This window comes from Sarcophilus harrisii, chromosome 5 (assembly GCF_902635505.1).
Source record: "Sarcophilus harrisii chromosome 5, mSarHar1.11, whole genome shotgun sequence".
In the NCBI taxonomy this organism is placed as follows: domain Eukaryota; kingdom Metazoa; phylum Chordata; class Mammalia; order Dasyuromorphia; family Dasyuridae; genus Sarcophilus; species Sarcophilus harrisii.
The window spans coordinates 253466589-253485407 of record NC_045430.1 but is presented as its reverse complement, the minus strand read 5'-3'; the positions used below and the strand labels follow the sequence as shown (position 1 = coordinate 253485407).

Below are 18819 nucleotides of genomic sequence, written 5' to 3'. Positions count from 1 at the left end.
AGAGAGACCTGGGGAGACAGGAACAGATGCTGAGGGAAATGAGCAGAACCACTGCTCATTTGTATATGGCATTGTATATGGCAACAACAAGATTATACAATGATCAATTCTGATGGACATGACTCTTTTCAACAACTAGATGATTCAGGCCAGTTCCAAGAGTCTTGTGATGGAGAAAACACGTTGCACCCAAAAGAGGAGGATTAGGAACTGGTGTGATCCACAACTAGGCATTTTCATCTGTTTTTACTTGCATTTTATTTTTTTTTTTCCTTATTTGTCCAATTATTCTTGTGCAACAAGGTAATTGTATAAATATGCATATATTGGATTTAACAAATATTTTCTCTGTATATGACATATATAGGGTTACTTGCCATGTAGGGCAGGGAATGGGGGAAAATTGGACACAAAGTTTTGCAAGGATACATGTTGACAATTATGCTTGCATATGATATGAAAATAAAAGCTTTAATAAAAAAGAAGAGATCCAAGTATACTGACCAGCCCAGTATGACTTGTGACCTGAGGCTACAGGGAATAAATTAAATAGCAAAAGACTTGGGGCTTAGACTTGGATTTAGACCAATGGTCTAAGACTGACCAATGGTCACCTATGTTGTCTACTTCCTGTAGGTCACATGATTTCCTGAAATTTAGGCCTAGGGTCCTACAGCCCTTGAGAAATCTTCTCACCCCCAGCCCATTCAGTCCCTCTTTATTTCATTCCTTTGAAGCTTTCTCACACAGTCCTGATGCATTTCTTCCACCAGGACATCCTTGTTACCTAGGCCTGCAGGCTGGTCCCCCTCCTCAGGATCCATGTAATTGCCCTCTCTCCTTCAGAACCAAACATCACTGGGAGCTTTCAGGAACCACTTTAGCTAAGAAATCTTGACCCATTTTAGTGCTCAAGTCATTAAGCAAGCAAATGGAAGGGTAAAGCTGCTTAAGACAAGGAGCAGGAGTCAGAGACCCCACTCCCACCAGCTCCCACCTTCTGTCTTGGAAACCCCATCATCGCATACCCACAATTGGCATCTTGCAGCTGGTGTCATCCACAGAACTCCAGTACTGTCCAGGCCTGGAGGCTTCAGGGTTGTTATCCCACTTTCAAGCAGGACAAACCAAGTCATTTGGGCCAAAGGCAATGAAGGTCTCACCTTCTGGAGCTGCTGCAGGCTGACAAGGGGCGAGGAGCTGGCCCTGCCCAGTGGGGTCTGGACTGAGGAAGGGAGACCATGACCTGTAGGGGGCATCAGCAGCATGGGGGAGTGTCAAAATCAGGTGTCAGGTGATTTCATGTTGACCACATACTTAGAATTTTATGGCTTGGGGTCCGGGGAAACAATTCTCACAAATAGATTAAAACTGCAAGGACCAATGATGAGCAAAAAAACAAATTGCTATTAGAATGGAGATTACTAGAGATAGTCACCAGGAACCCCACCCAGAGGAAGATTGTGAAGGAAAATTGAGGCTCTCATGAAAGTCTCTCATCCACACAGCTTTTCTTAGGATAAATACCAAAGAATACTTCCCGCAAATTTCTGCTTTTGTTTCCTCAAAGATCCACACTAGGTGGAAGATGGCAAAACCGTTTAATGAAAATCAGTGGGAAATAGTTTGAAATCCAATGAAGGCAGAGTGGCTTGGGTTCAGGAAACTAAGTAATGAGTAAACTTCCTGTCTCTGCACAAATACTCCAGCCTGCAATGACAGAGGTGATGGAGGGAGGTAACGGATATAACGGAAAAAGGGTTCCATGTGTTGCCATGACTACCGCACAAACAGTTATTAGGATAAAAGGCCAGGAGTCTCAACAGCCTTGCTGAGAGAGAGACAGACAACATGAGAGAGAAAGAGAGAGAGAGAGAGAGAGAGAAGAGAGAAGAAGAAGAAGAAGAAGAAGAAGAAGAAGAAGAAGAAGAAGAAGAAGAAGAAAGAGAAAAAGAGAGAAAGAGGAGAGACAAAGAAAGAACAAGAGAGAGAGCTCTAGTAGCCACAAAGAACCCACCATAACCTAGAAGTTGACCAGATAAGGGGCTATCTAGTTTTTCTCATCTTGGAGAAGCTTTTAATGGTAAGAAGCTTGATGATCTAGACTTTTCAGGGGGTGGGGATTACCAAATATGTGTAGAAGGGGAAATGAGGTAGTTTGTATTTGGGATGAGGTGTGTATTTTGGTGGGATCAAGCTGAACCATCAGAGACTTGTGGGTTCCCTTAGCAGGAAAGGAGATGGGGCAGAACAACATCAAAGGTTTTAACCTTTTTCTGACATTAACCTTCTGGCCCACATTAGAGTTGCTACTTTGCCCTTAGGTCTTGTGGATTTGAGAATACAACTATGAGAGAATCCATGACTTAAAAGCCTGACAGGTGCATAGGATTTTGTGAAATCTAAGAATATTAGATTTATTCTCAGAAATTTTGTGATTTGGGCAGTCTGATAGTGTAATGCTGGAGAAACTGAGGTAAGATAGGGATTAGAGAGTTTTTAATATTTTATTTGGATTTCTGAAAGGGAGAGATTGTGCTGGGGTCATGATACCTCCAGGGCTGATGTCCAAAGCATCCAGCAGCCAATGTGAGTTTCCAATGACATATTTATAGCTCTTAGCTGGGGGGAGGAGTCCAAATTCTGGTGAGCAGAAATCTCCAGGCAGGGACCATCAATCCAGTTCTGACAGGTTTGGGGATAGGACCATAAATTCTTACAAACTGACAGTTTAGAGATAAGAAGTCTGAAACTTAATTATAAACAATGCCAATTAGGTATCTGAAGTAGGAACTTCTGGAGTCTTATCTTCTGGAATGTCAGATCTCCACAGCCCTAATTATATCAGTTCTAATGGGCAGAAAAGGAGGACTGCAATCAGGGAAACTGAGGCAGAACAATAAGGGAAACTGAGTCAGGACAATAAAAGGGAACTGTGGCACAACAATAGAGGGTACTCGACCTCCATTTAAAACAAGTCACTACAAAACTCAGCAAATGAACAGTCAATATTCTTTATACTGACAAACACTTTGCCTCTACTGTTTCATCCCCTATTTCTTCTATTGTCATACAAGGGAGTTTCTCAATTGCTCCCTTTGGATTACTTTCAATGATGAGGGGAGAGGTGAGATGGGATGAAGAAAGGAGCAAACAGGGAAAGGAAGCTGTAGGAATGGAACATTTTTATCAATTGAGTTGAGGCTGGCTCTACTTGTAAAAAACATATTGGACAATGAAAAGCAATAGCTAGGCTGAGCCCAGCTAGTAGGCAGCTATTAGGGCCTTCTTAGGCTGCTCATTACTCCCTTATTTGGGAAGATGGGGTAGTTATGGAACCAGAGTTCTTATGTATTTATTGACATTCTTTTCCCTCAGGAAATCTTTTAAATTCAGCATGGTGAAAATAACCCCGATGTTTCCCCCCAGTGAGAATCAATCAACAAACTTGCGGTAATACTTGTTCTTATATCAGTAACTGTATTAAATGAGGAAAATATATCCCAAAAATTTCATTCTAAGAGGGAAGATGAAAAGTATATAACCTAGAATATGCCAGATACAGAGTATAGAAAAATAATGTCAGAAGTCACAATGTTGAGGGGTGAGGATATCCCTAACAGTGATAGGGGTCCCCACGCTGGTGTCCCAGGTTTTGTGAAAGAATTCGCAGTCCCTTATCCAAGGGAGATTTTTGGCAAAAAATAGGTTTGTTTTCACTGAAGTCTCAGTGGGCTGGTCCCTGGTTAAGATAGTCAAGTTTGGGATACCAAGTCTTGCTTTTTATTTAGCCTTCTATCCCTTGGGGCTGGGGAGAGATTGAGGGGCTAATTCTCAAATCAAGAAGAGTGGTGATTGTGCCCCAGCCCAAGATCTCCAAATGAATTGTAAGTGAGGATTAGTGTAGGAATTTCCCCTGGAAATCCAGTAGGAGCTGGAGAATGTTCCCAGAGGTGGGGAGGAGTTGAGATTCAGGGTTTTTCCAACCCAAAAGTACCACCCACCAAAGATCAGAGGGACATAGTCCTATTATATCTATAATCCTAATGGAACATTGAGACTATCAGAGCACTTTAGGATAGAGGTGTATAAAGTCACAAGGCAAATAGCTCTGGGAATAAAGAAAAGTTCTGGGAGGAAAATGTTGAGATGGATATGTGGGCTAAGAGTGAAGAGTGGTGGATGACTGAGCCTGCAAACCTGGCTGACAGAAAAGAGAATTTCATTAGAGGGCAGAAGGTGGGGAACAAAAGAATGGATTGTGGTTTGGACACGTTGAGATTCAGGTGCAAGTGGCTTTCCGGGTCAAAATGTCCAACAGATAATTATGTGGGAATTGGGGAAGAAAGGTCAAGAGATAGACTGAGGTAGTATCACAATACCTGGGAGTGGTTTAAGCTTGATCTGTTTACTTGTAAATATGATGATTATACTTGTAACTCCTTAGGACTTTGTCAACATTCTGTCAAGTAGAAAGAGTATACTAATAGCTAGATAAGATGAGTGTGAGTGGAATATGAAGGAATAATCTCTTTTGAAAAAGAGATAGGAATGTCCCAGGAAGAGGAATAGGGAGAAGTAGAATGGTGCAAATCATCTGCCCTAAAAAAAAGAGGCAAGAAAAGCTTTTTAGGTGGAGGAGAGGAGGAGGAGAGGTTGAGTAAGAGAATATTATTTTCATCAAAATTGGCTCAAATAGGAGACACCATAAATACTCAATAAGAATATAGGAATTTATCTTAGCCTGCAGGAAAATGGGAGTGGAATGGAATATGGAAAAAGTGGGTGATAAAAGCACTGGTCATTTGAGGGTATCAGTGGTCAGTACCAAAACACTTTGGAGCAGAGACAGGATAAAAGGTGAGAGAGAATAAATGTGGGAAATACAATTAGCAACATTAATTGTAAAACTAATTTTGAAACTAGTTTTTCTGATGCAATCACATTGTTCTCTGGGAAAAAATGAGCAGAATGCTCCCTAGAGAAAAGCAAAAGCTGGAACGTCCTCTGTGAACAAAGTGAAATATACCTTATATGAAATGATAGCAATGTTCTGGAGCGATCAGTTGTAAATGATTTTGTTGTTCTCAGTAACATGATCATCCATAACCACTTTGAAGGACTTAGTTAGGATAAAAAATCCTATCCATTCATGGAGAAGGAATGATTGTGTCTATATACATATCAAAGCATTCTCTATTTCCTTATCTCTCTCTTTTTATCTTCATTTCTCTTGAGGCGTTTTATTTTCATTGGGGTGGGAGATTTGTTTTTTTTTTTTTTCCCACAACATTTATGGAAATGTTTTGGAATCCAAATTTCAAATGTGGTTTCCTAATTGTGAGTGGGAATCAGGGAAAGAATCTACAAAGCAAAAAAATTTAAAAACAAATGTAAAAGAAAATTTTTTGAATGTAATTAGGTAAAAGATATAAATAAATTAAAGTTAAAAAAATAAGAGGTCATTCACTTTTGTACTTTGGAGCTTATAATATTAACTTTGCATATCAATTAGTAAAAAGCAACTGAATGAGAATGTGAGAAATGAGACTATAGAAGAGAGAGGAAACAGAAAAACTGGATGCCATGTTGATGTGGGCCATGCTTCATAGTAAACACTGGGGGAATACAAAGAATGGACTAGGCAGGCTCTGGCCTGAAGAAGCTCCCAGTCTAAGGAGGTGACTCCATACAAAAAGCTCTGTATAAGTGAATGGTTTACCACAAAAATTGAAGTAATGAAATTGTCTCTTGGGCTTCCTCCCAGTAGGAAATGAGGGGGAAAGCATAGGCAAGAGCACATTGACAAAGGTCCAGTTCTCCTCCTCAGGCCAGCATTCCATTAAACTTTAAAGTTCCAATAACTTGGGTCCTCGTTTTAACTCAATATATCTATTAATTTGTTCTTTAAGAGCTTAAGATACATTTTTTAGCAAAATGATTTGCGAATTTGCAGTCTGAATAGATTCTGTTGAGAAGAAGCTGAAATAGCAAATAATGTAATAATTGCTATAGTTGCTAGAACTCCAGCAATGAATAACCCAAGAATTCTCCTTTTCCTATTTTGTTTTCCAATTTTCCTTTGTTATTTCAAACCTGTTCACCTGCTGACCTGTACCAATGGGGATTAATCTTTGTAGGGACCATCACACAGGATGGGTGTTCAGTAATAAGAGAAGTGAATCAGAAGACATTGGGACAAAACACAATTGTAACATTTTACAATATAAATCCTCCTAGCAGATCCATGGGGTGGATTCCAATGCCATTCCTTGCAACAGTATCTGAAGTTAGAAACATCTGTGGATAATTTTAAACAAGCTGTACCATAGGGACTGAAAACACCATGGAATTCCTCATCTGAAATATGAAAATTTGTGCTTTCCTAAGTCCCAAAGCCCCAGTGTGACAGGAGACCCACCAGACACAGATAATTTGGTCTCCAATTCATCATCAGTTCCATTCCTCCCCAAACCAATGGGGGCCCTAAGCCTTTGGGAGCAGGGGTGAAGATCTCATCTTCTGAAAGCCCTTCCTGCTGAGAATGGGCGCAGAGCTAAGTCACCTACAGGCTCTCATCTTATATTAGGGATGGCGTGTAAAGCTGGAACTGATTGAAGCATCCAGTGGTTGATTCAGCTCCTCGAAGCTGGCCAATGCATCTGTAACTGACCCAGTTCTAAAATTAAAAACTTCCAAATGGAGGTTAGATTAGTCTGAGATGGACAAGTCCTCTAGGAGAGCTATAAGATGTACATGTAGATTGGCCAGCAACTTTTCATGTAAAGACATAAATTAGCTTCACGGGGCACAAAGTACATACAAATGTTAAAGATGTTTAGCTTCAGTTTCATTAAACAATAAAATAACAGGTCTTACAGACAATCCTGTTAATTTTTCTTACATTATTTTGGAAGCCTATATAAGGACTTTATTTCACACAAATATCTATATGGATGTATGACTAGGCCAAAGACTCATTCACCAAATCATTTAGTATATAATGACCACATATTTTCAGAATGAAAGCAAGACAGTGAATTTTTATTAACTATTTGTTCTCAATGTAGAAATTTGTTATAGGGAGAAAATACAGGGATATGATAACCCATCAGAACTAGTTCTTCAGGTTCTGGAAGCCTGGGAGCATACATAAGATAAAATAAAGCTTCCTTAATTTAGTTTGATGAACAATTATAATAGTTCTACCTTATCAGACTCAGGTATGATCAGGTGGGAAAGAAAGAAACAGAACTGGGAAACAGACTCGGAAGCTATCTCACCTTGAGCAGAAGCTGCAACTCTTGTTCAGATAAAGACCTCTATCTGTTCAGGGTCACATTTCTCTGAGTACCTTATGATAATTCTCACAAGTGGTGAAATACTGACTTAATGATCAAGTAAGCAAATTCAAAACTCAAAAAAAATCAGTTACACTCCCAAGAGATTTTGTTTCTAATAGTAAATTCTACTCATTACAACTTTGGGATAGATAAATTATTTTTTAAAAAGCTGACCAAAATCTAGACACATAGATTGTTAAATTTGTTTTGTGTGTTAAAACTCATCCTAGTACAAAGGGGTAATCATTAAATGAGCTTATAGATTTTATCATTAAATGAGCTTATAGATTTTTAGTAGATATTTTCATTGTTTTATATATTACTATATCTCCTAAACAGGCTGCTCCTCGCTCAGAGCTGATAACCTTCCTTATCCTGAAAGTTAAGAAAACTGGCAAGCTCAGGTGAGTTGACAGAGGCCCCAAGGAAGGGGCCGAGCTGTTTCTGGCCCAACTCCCACCATTCTTAATGTTTTTGTGGGCTGTGCACTATATACAGTAATTATCAGATTTAGATTTAACATGATGATAATAGCTTTAAATAAAACATAGTTAACAATTTTAGATTTTTTTCCAATAGTTTTGCTTGTAATTTCTCAATTTTTCCAGTGACAGTGAAAATAATTGCCTAAATGAAATTTACAAAATAATATAAAACAGGATTAGCAAGGCTAATTAAACTTTTCACCTTCTTATAGTTGACAAATCCATTCCATCTCCAAACTATTGAACTGGGAAGTTCTCAGGATTTCCATCCCTTTGGATACTTTTCTTTTTTGTTTTAGGGAGAAAAAAAAAAGACTTAATATTATTATTTATTTTTTAAATTGAAGTAGAACAGATTTTAGAATTTACTTAACTTCAGTTGATATATTTCTTAAATTTCAATTAAATGTTCCAGACAAACTGAATTGCTATTTAGATATTTTCCAGTTCATACAAATCATTCCTCTTTTGTGAGCTAAGAAAGAGTTAAGGTGTCAGTTTTTTGTGACTGGGCCCTGAGAAGCCTGACTCTAGATAACTCAAAAGCAAGCTGGTTTTTGTTGGCAATATTTTTAAATAGATGTGGACTGCTTTTCTATTTTCCTAAATTTAGTGCAAATAGATTACAATTTACATATCCCTTCAGTGGGCTTTGAAAAACTGCTTTTACGGCAGAGATTCCAAACATGGTCGCCATGTGAGGACCCTCTGTCCACTGGACCCTCTGTCCAGTGCCCTCCTTATCTCTACCTTCACCTATCTCCTACTTCTAAACTCAATAATAAACCTCTTTTATTAATCTAAAAAAAAAAAAAAAACTGCTTTTACTATATCTCGAATAACGAATTTCACTGAATTATGTATATTTTCTTTCTCTTCCTCTTAACCCTTCTTCCAGTCAGGGAAAGGAGGAAGGAAGAAGGAGAAATAGATTCTATGCATTATCCTCCTCGGCCTGTAAAGCGTTCATTTTAGTTGAATATGCCTAATTTAATTTACATCCCAAAATTATTTATCTTAACTTTGGCATTGTATGTTGGCCATATCTAAAAACCCATAAAATTACCAAATATGAAGCAATTTTATCCAACAAAGCAGTTAACATTTATATAGCATTTTTTTAAGGAAGCACTTTCTTATTTATGGGATCTTCACAACAACAATCATTGTTAATTCTATCTTTGCAAATCAGAAAACTGAGCAGAAATAAAATAACTTGCCACAAATTAAACAGCTAATACAGTTCTGTAATTGAAATAGAGAATAGTGAGTTTACTGAATGCAGAGGCTGGCTGGCTTTCTGGGTGCTGCCAGGAGTACCCAAATTCTTCCCAGGCAATTCCTAGACAGAACCTGCTGAAAGCTGGGGTGACTGGTGTCAGGATTTCCCTTTGATGGTGGTTTCAAGTGCCAGGACTCGGGGAATGCTGACCATGCAGCCTGACCCCCACTTTCTCCCCATTTGTGGAGCTGTTTGGGCAAGGTTGTGAGCCGATGGCTGTTGCTGCTTGCCCTACAATATCTTAGCATTCTTTTTTCTGAATCTGATGTGAGATGAAAGAAGTTAGTAAACCCAAGAGCTTGGGGCTATATTGATCTTGCTAGCAAGCCCCACAACTGAGATACCCCCAGGACCACTCAAGGGAGTGGAATGGTGGAAGGGAGTGGAATACATTCTGGGGTGCTTTGGGACAGCTTTTCAAAGGTGCAGAAGGACGACTCCAGATTAGGTAGGAGTCAAGGAAGGAGAAAGTTGCTCTTTGTTTTTTGTCCCTTTTCTTTCAGAATGGGGTAAATTCTTGGAGTTATCCCCAGTATTTCAGGATTTTTCTTGCAATATCCATTGCTTGTCTGATGGAGAGATGCCCACTTCCCTCAAGAACATGTGATAAATTTTTGTTTTGCTCCTAGAGATCTCACCAGGTTTTTTTTTTTATTTTTATTAAATGGTGACCACTCACCATTCTGAGCCACACAGAAGGAAGGAAAGGAGCTGTTGTAGAATTGACCTTTGAATCAAGAGACAAAAAGCTTTATGATGTTGCTATAAGGTGGGCAAATTTAGAGAAAAACTCAAGACTAAATGACTAATGAACTGGCAATTTGCAAGGGCAAAAAGGGGATATTTTACATTTAGGGAACAACCTGGGGGATTAATTAACCTCCTGATTAGATATATAGTGTGTTTGGGGTCAAGATAGTCTCATCAATGTAAGGGACTCCACAAGTGACCATTGCAACAAAGGCCCACTGAAAGACAAGATAATCCTAATCCTGTCAATGCCTATCTCCAGATCAGACTGCCTCAGTCCAACAGACCTGATAGAAACCTTGCCTCCAGGGCCATCTCCAGGCCCTGATCTATTCCTGGCCACTGGACCCGGAGGGTTCTGGAGGAGAAAGTGAATCCAGTGACCTTGTCCCAGGTCCCCCTCCCTTAAATCCAATTCACTTGAGTGTCATGATCACAGTCAAGTTCTTCAGCCTCATTGGGGATCCTTCCAGTAGGTTGGGCCAACCTGATGCGGTCCCCTTCCCTCTCTGAACTCTCCAGATTTGATAGAGTAGGGAGGAAGCTTTGCATATGTTTGAGATACTCGATGGATTGTATTTGTTACTGAACAACCAGTGAGAATCTATATCTTGAAATGGAGGCTACAAGACACTCCTCACACTTTTGATATCAAAGAATTTTTACATCTATCATCTCGTTGTACCTTCCCACCAATCTTGCGTAGGATGCCTTTTATTATTCACATTTTACAGATGTGAATAATAGAGTCATAGAGATTTTTTTTTTTTGGATCCTTACTTAGTATTTCATAGATAGAACATTCATGACATCAGGTCAAAAGTTCTTTGCACTTTTCCATCTTATTTTCTAGTCATCCTGTAGGATCCTCTGTAGGGGAATTATAGGAGCTGGAATTAATCCTTTCACAAGAAATCTACCAGCACCTGTGCAAATTGGCTAGGTAAAATACAAAGATAATTTTAAAGAGAGGCAGACTTTCTATTGAGGGTGTAATAGTTAAAAGGAAGTTTGACAGAATGCTGTGAATGGAGCTAAAGAGTGTCAGGGAAGGAAGAGGAGGAGGAAGAAGATAGCAATTTTGTTGCCCTATCAATAAAGACATATACGTTTCCTTGACTGGACATGAACCAGAGAGAGAGAAAAAAAAAAGCTGAATCAAAAAGTTTTACAGAGAAGCATATCAAATTCCCCTTATCCAAGCTGGACCAGAATATGTATTCTTCCTTAATAGTCAAAGATTAGAATTTTAAAAGTTCTGTGGTGGATAACTGAGCCTGCAAACCTGGGTGATAGAAAAGGGAATTTTAGAAGAGGGCAAAGGGTGGGGGACAAAGAACAGATGGTGTTTTGGACACATTGAGATTCAGGTACAATTGGGCATCCAAGTCAAAATGTCCAGCAGATTATGTAGAAATTGGGGAAGAGATCTCAGAGAATCTGAGGCAGGAAAATATACCTGGGAATGCTTTAAGCTTTATCAGTTTACATTCTGACATAGGAGAATGCTACTTCTAACTCCTTAAGACATTCTCAATATTCTGGCAATAGAAAGAGTATACATAGCAAAGGGGAAGGATGGGAGTGGAATATGAAGGGATAATCTCTTTAAAAGGGGGAGGGGGGGGAAGAAGATAGGAAGGTACCAGAAAAGGGAAAGAAAGAAGTAGAGTGGTGCAAATTATCTGCCAAATAAGAAAAGAGGCAAAGAAAAAGCTTTTCCAATGAAAGAGGAGAGAAGTAGAGGTTAAGTGAGAACTTTATTCTCATTAGAATGGGCTCAAATGGAGACAACCATAAATATTCAATAGAGAAGGGAAAGCTATCTAGCCTGCAGGAAAATAGGAAGAGAATGGAATAAGGCAACAGGGAGTAATAAAAGAGCTCAAAAGAAGAACTCATGTGATAAGGAGCCAATGGGCCAAAATTCATTAGAGCTGAATTTAATTCTTTTAATTATTTTAACTCCAGGTTTAGCCAAATGCTGATTCCTCGTGCATCCTCTATGGCAGGGCAAATCATAAGATCCTTTGAATATATGCCTAACTCAGTCCCTATTTATCAATGGCCACCAATAGCCATTTTTAGAAATTGAATATACAGGTCTATCTATCACAAAAGATTATATAAAGGGCAACATAAAGGAGCTCTTAATTACAGACCAGATGAGCTGCTTGTTTTAGAGGAGGAGAGATTGAGTGATAAAACATTTAACTGACTCAAATAATTAGATACCACAAATATTCAATATGGGTATAGAAATCTATTTTAGCCTGCAGGAAAATAAAAGGGGAATGGAACATGGAAAAGGAGATGATTAAAAAAAATAGGTCATTTGGGGGAGTCAGTGGTAAGTAGCAAAACACTATTTTTATTATAACTTTTTGACAAAACATATGCATGGGTAATTTTATAACACTGACCCTGGCAAACACTTCAACTTTTCCCCTCCTTCCCTCCACCCTCTCCCCTAGATGGGCAGGCAGTCTAATAGAAGTTAAACATGTTTAAGTATATGTTAAATACAATATATGTATACATATTTATACAGTTATTGCACAAGAAAAATCAGATTTAGAAAGAAGGAAAAAATAATCTATTTTAAGGAAAAGTTCATTTATTCCTATACTCTTCAAGTATTTTTAATAGGAATAGGTGTTGGATTTTATCAAATACTTTTTCTGCATCTATTGAGATGATCATATAGTTTTTGTTAATTTGGTTATTGATATAGCCAATTATGCTATTAGTTTTCCTAATATTGAAGCAGCCCTACATTCCTGGTATATAACTCCTATTTGGTCATGATGTATTATCCTGGGGATGATTTTCTGTAATCTTTTTTGCTAATGTTTTATTTAAATTTTTGCATCAATATTCATTAGGGAGATTGGTCTATAATTATCTTTCTGTTTTCAACCTACCTGGTTTAGGTATCAGTACCATGTCTGTGTCATAAAAGGAATTTGGTAGGACTCCTTCAATCCCTATTTTTTCAAATAGTTTATATAGCATTGGAGTTAATTGTTCTTTAAATATTTGGTAGAATTCACATGTAAATAAATCCATCTGGTCCTAGGGATTTTTTCTTAGGGAGTTGATTAATAGCTTGTTCTATTTCTTTTTCTAAAATAGGACTATTTAACCAATTTACTTCTTCCTCTGTTAATCTGGGCAACCTATATTTTTGAAAGTATTCATCCATTTCATTTATCAAATTAATTGGCATAAAGTTGGACAAAGTAACTCCTAATTATTGTTCTAATTTCCTCTTCATTACTGTCAAGTTCTCCCTTTTCATTTTTAAGACTAACAATTTGATTTTCCTCTTTCCTTATTCTAATCAAATTTGCTAAGAGTTTTTCTATTTTGTTGGTTTTTCATAGAACCAACTCTAGTTTTATTTATTAATTCAATAGTTTTTTTTTTTTTTTACTTTCAATTTTATTCTCTCCTTTTATTTTTAGAATTTCAAGTTTAGTGTTTGATTGGGGTTTTTTAATTTGTTCTTTTTCTAGCTTTTTTAGTTGCAAGCCTAATTCATTGATTTACTATTTCTCTATTTTATGCAAATAAGCATCTAGAAATATAAAATTTCCCCTTATTACCGCTTTGGCTGCATCCCACATACTTTGGTATGTCTTTTCAATATTGTCATTCCCTTAGGTGAAATTATCAATTGTGTCTATGATTTGCTGTTTGACCTATCATTGTTTAGGATGAGATTCTTTAGTTTCCAATTATTTTTTGGCCTATTTTCCCCTGGTTTTTTATTGAATGTAATCTTTATATTGCATCATTATCTGAAAAGGATGCATTTACTATTTCTTCCTTTCTGTAATTTGAATTTGAGATCTTTGTCCTTACATATGGTCAATTTTTGTATAGATTCCATGAACTGACGTTAAAAAAAAGTATACTCCTTTCCATTTCCATTTAGTTTTCTCCAAAGATCTATCATACCTTACTTTTCTAGTGTTCTATTTACCTCTTTAACATCTTTCTTATTTATTTTGTGGTTAGATTTATCTAGTTCTGAGAGTGCAAGGTTGAGATCTTCCACTATTACAGTTTTGCTGTCTGTTTCTTCTTGCAGCTCTCTTAACTTCTCCTTTAGGAATCTAGGTGCTATATACCACTTGATGTATATATGTTTAGTATTGATATTGCTTCATTATCTATGGTACCCTTTAGCAAGATATAGTGCCCTTCCTTATCTCTTTTAATTAGATCAATTTTTGCTTTTGCTTGATCTGAAATCAGGATGGTGCTACCCCTGCTTTTTTTACTTAATCTGAAGCATAGTAGATTCTGTTCCACTCTTTTACTTTTATCCTGTATATACATACAGGATACATATATACATACCCTGCTTCAAGTGTGTTTCCTGTAAACAACATATTGTAGGATTCTGGCTTTTAATCCAGTCTGCTATCTGCCTCTGTTTTATGGGGGAGTTTATTTACCCCATTCACATTTATGGTCAAAATGACTAATTCTGTATTTCCTGCCATCTTGTTAACCCCAGATTGTGCTTTTCTCTTTCTTTTCCCCTTTATCCCCCTCCCCAGTATTAAATTTAAGAGCACGACTTGCCTCACACAGCCCTTTCCCTTTAGGATCCCTCCCTCTCAGTCCCTCTCCCTTTTTTAAAACCTTTTCCTTACAATTTCTGTATTCTCTTCTATTTAGCCTACTCCTTCCCTTTTTGCTTTTCCCCTACCACTTTTCAATGAGGTGGGAGAAGTTTCTCTGTAAACCAAATGTCTAATATTTTCTCTTTGAGCCAATTCTGAGGAGAGTAATGTTCATCTTCTTCATCTTCTTCCCTTTTCCCTCAGATATAATAGGTTTCCTTTGCTTCTTTGTGACATATATACCACCTCCACTTTTCTCTTTTTCTGGTATAATTTCAGGTATTTATTTCTTTATTCACTCTTATCTTTTAATGAGTGGGAAGACTTATTTATCCAGGCCCTCTTGCAAAGCTTCCCTTTCCTTTCCCCATTTTTCTTCTAGCTCTTTTTAAAGAGCCTTTTAAATTTCTTCTATGAGAGCCTTGTGTGATGGAGACTGGTGATATCACCCTTTGGGGCTTCATCTGGAGACAAATTGCTTTTAATTCCTCAGGGTTTGAAGTCTACTCTCTTTCAGTATAGAGGGTATTTTTGGTTAAGAGCCTGTTTTGCCTTTTTACTCATTTTGAAAAAGAGAAAAATCAAAAAATAACCCTATGGTCTGCTTCTTGGGATATTACCAAGCTTCCTCAACAGACAACAGGAAGTGTCAGTGAAGCAGCAGTGGGACAGCAGAGGCTGCAATGGAAGCAGCAGTTGCATGCTGGGATAATGCTGAGTCTCTCCTGGTGCTGGGTGGGTGTGGCCAGGTCCTGAGAGACCCTGGCATTTTGGGGTTATAGTCTTTATCCCCTCTGTTTGTAGCTTGTCTTTTGATCTGCTGGCTTGCTGCCAGGGCAAAATAGCCACATTCTGTCCCCGTCCCATGAGCAAAAAACAGACCTTTTCTGATGAATTTTGAGATTGTTTTCTGTTGGTGACTCCCAATATTCATGGTTTTGCACTAATTCCAAGGATGTTTAATAAAAGAAGTAGTCTGAGGGTAAAGGAGAGCTTAGATAATAAACCCATGTGTCTTCTCTTCCATCTTGGCTCCACTCTCTGTAGCAAAACACTTTTGAGGAGAGACAGAGTGAAAGGAGAGAATAAATGGGAGAAATACAATTAGCAATAGTAATTGTAAAAATAATTTTTGAAGCAAGTTTTTCTGATGGAATATCATTGTTTACTGGAAAATGAGCAGAATAGCCTTGGGGTGGGAGTGGGAAGCCTGGAAAGTCTTCCATAAACAAAGTGAAATATATCTTATATGAAATGATAACAATTACTCCAGAGTGACCAGTTATAAATGATTTTGTTGTTCTCAGTAACATAATCATCCACAACTACTCAGAAGGACTTATGATAAAAAATCCTGTCCATTCACAGAGAAGGAATGATTGTATCTGTATACATATCAAAGCATTCTCTATTTCCTTATCTATTTTTATCTTCATTTCTCTTAAGGCTTTTTATTTTCAGTAGGGTGGAAAATCTGTTTTTTCCACAACTTTTACAAAAATGTTTTGGATAATTTCAAACTTGTTAATTGTAAGTGGGAATCAGGGAAAGAACACAGAAAGCAAAAATGTTGAAACCAAATGTAAAAGAAAAAATTTTTGAATGTTTTACCTTGGGTAAAATATTAAATAAGTTAAAATAAAACCACAAGAGATCATATATATTTTGTAATTTGGAGCTTATAATATTAACTTTGCATATCATTTAATAAATAGCAATTGAATGAGAATGTGAAAAACCAGAGTGAGAGAGTTTAGAAGAGAGAGAAAAAGGAAAGAATAACTGGAGGCCACAATCCATCAACATTAATTATCTACTGTGGGCCACTCTCCATAGAATAGTTCAAGCCGGGCCCTGGTCTGGAGGAGCATCTAGTCTTAAGGGGTAGTCTCTCCATACAAACAACTCTGTACAAATAAGTGGTTTACCACAAAAATTGCAAGTAATGAAGTTCTCTTGGGCTTCCTCCAAGTAAGAAATGAGGGAAAGAATATGCAAGAGCACATTAACAAGGGTACAATTCTCCCCTAAAGGTCAAGAATCAATCACTCTTGGTAGATCATAATCCTTGTGCAGCTGTCATCTTCCCCACCACATTGTTTCCTGATTCCTTTCCCTTTGCTCATATAGTCCCTTCTTCATTCACAGATTTGGTCCAGGAGCAGTAGAAGAGCCTGTTCCCACAGGCAACATTGATGACACTCCGACATCCCCAATACTGTGTTGCACCCTTGGGCTCCAGTAGTGAGCAAGTGACTGACCTCAGGGGCCAGCAAAAAGTCATTCATGCCAGTTCAATAACTCAGAAAAAGGAGCAGGGGGGCCCATCATGGATCAGAAATTTGGCTTTTGCAGTTCCTATGACCATGGCAGTGCCCCAATCAGTGGCAGAATCATTCAGTCCTAAGTACATCCATGATCATCAGGAGGCAACCCCAGCCTATGCTGGCAAGTCAGCAGTCGGTGCTCCTCCCAAGACTGCTAAAGTCCATTCTCCCTTGACCATGGGATCCAAGGCTTCTCCCATGACTGTCCCCAAACTTGGAACCAGACAACAAAGTCCAATGTATGACCTTTGTAACACTTTCTCCTGTGTCAGAATATGATCCAGAATAGACTGTTTAATTCCAGCTCTCCAGATTTCCCCTCAAATTGAACAACTTTGTGCCTCAAGGCAAATACAGATGGATTAAAAGGGAAGACTTGGGGGGTCCTTCCAATACAACCCAAAAAGATGTGAAGAAAGCCATGGGGCTGCAGATGAACCAGTCTCTAGTGCCAAGGGCCAGAAACAGGGAGTGGATTAAATAGCAAAAGACTTGGGTTCATTGGATGGACTGACCACTGGTCAGTAATGCTGTACTTCATGTTGGTCATGTGACTTCCAGAAAATTTGGCCTAGGGTTCTACAGCCTCTTGAGAAATCTCCCCAGTCCCATTCAGTACCTTTTTATTTCAGACCTTTGAATCGTTCTCACATCAGTCCTGATGCATTTTTTCCACCAGGACTTCAGGTTGGTGCTTCTCCTTAGGATCCAACACTGTAACCTATCCTTTCCCCTTCAGAACCAAATGGAACCACTTTAGCTAAGAAATCCTGACCCATTCTCATGCTTAAGTACATAAGCTGATGGGGTAGTAAGATAAAGCTGCTCAAGGAAAGGAGCAGGAGTCAGAGACTCCGCTCCCATCAGGTCCCACCAGCTCCCACCCTCTGTCTTGGAAACCCCATCATCACAGACCCACAATTGGCATCTGGCAACTGGTGTTATCCACGCTGTCCAGGCCCAGAGGCCTCAAGGTCATTTTCCCATTCTTCCTACCTCAAGCAGGATAGACCCAGAGACCACCTGGACAAAGGGACAAAGAACTCATCTGGTGGTGCTGTAGGATGACAAGAAGGGTTGGCTCTGTCCAGGGGAGGTCTGAATTGAGGAAGGGAGACCCATGACTTGTAATGAGCATCAATGGGGTGGGGGGGGAGGGGTGAGTGTCCAAATCAGGTGTCAGATAATTTCACATTATTCAAATACTTGTAGTAATTTCATGGCTTGGAGTCTGGAAGAAACAACTCACAAGTAGATTAAAACTGCAAGGAGCAAATAAGAGCAAAAAAAAAAAAAAAAAAGCAAAATGGAGTTAATAATGGGGTTACCAGGGACAGTCACCAGGGACCCCATCCAGAGGAAGACTTTGGGGCAGATGAGACACTCATGAATGCCTCGCTTCCACACAGCAATACCAAAGAGCATATTCCCCAAATTCCTGCTTTTGTTTCCTCAAAGGAGTAGGGGCAATGGATGGACCAGTGTGGCCTTCAATGAGTATGATCTTTAGCAAAACCTCTGGAGCCTTTTCCATGTTACAAGGGAAGGCCTTTACCCAATTAGCACACCCGTGCTATTTGGTATTAACAGAAGCCAAAAGCAGTTTGAAGCCCCTTCCAGGGGCACATGTGCACAATCCATCTGCTAATCCTCCCTAAGGATGTACCTCTCCTCCAGAGAGGCTTCTCTGGGGGGTTTCACAGCTTGTTCAGAATTGATATGTCTGGGAACTGAGGGAATACAGGAGTCAGGAGTTGGGGAATTAAAGGTGCCCTGGTCAGGGGCAAACAGGCAGCAGCACAGGTCTGAAACAGCAACCCTGTTTCCCTTGGCCTGAAGTGAATCCCTCTTTGTCCTTTACAAAATATAATGGGATCACAGCTTGCAGTCGTTCCCCTGAAGACTAATTGGGGAATGATTGACTATCAAAAATCTCTCCATATCACCCCCATGAGCACATAACACATGAACAGCATATTTGGAGTCAGTATAGAT

The 18819-nt window shown here is 38.7% G+C and overlaps 1 long non-coding RNA gene across 1 annotated transcript; it reads left to right on the top strand.

Annotated features, from left to right (window-relative positions):
• The first annotated feature begins 1863 nt into the window (after positions 1–1863).
• On the top strand, positions 1864–18125 carry LOC116419568. The gene is made up of 4 exons (XR_004229820.1): positions 1864–2083; positions 3379–3453; positions 7683–7747; positions 16646–18125. It is a non-coding gene; the product is annotated as an uncharacterized LOC116419568 (long non-coding RNA).
• Positions 18126–18819: the final 694 nt, after the last annotated feature.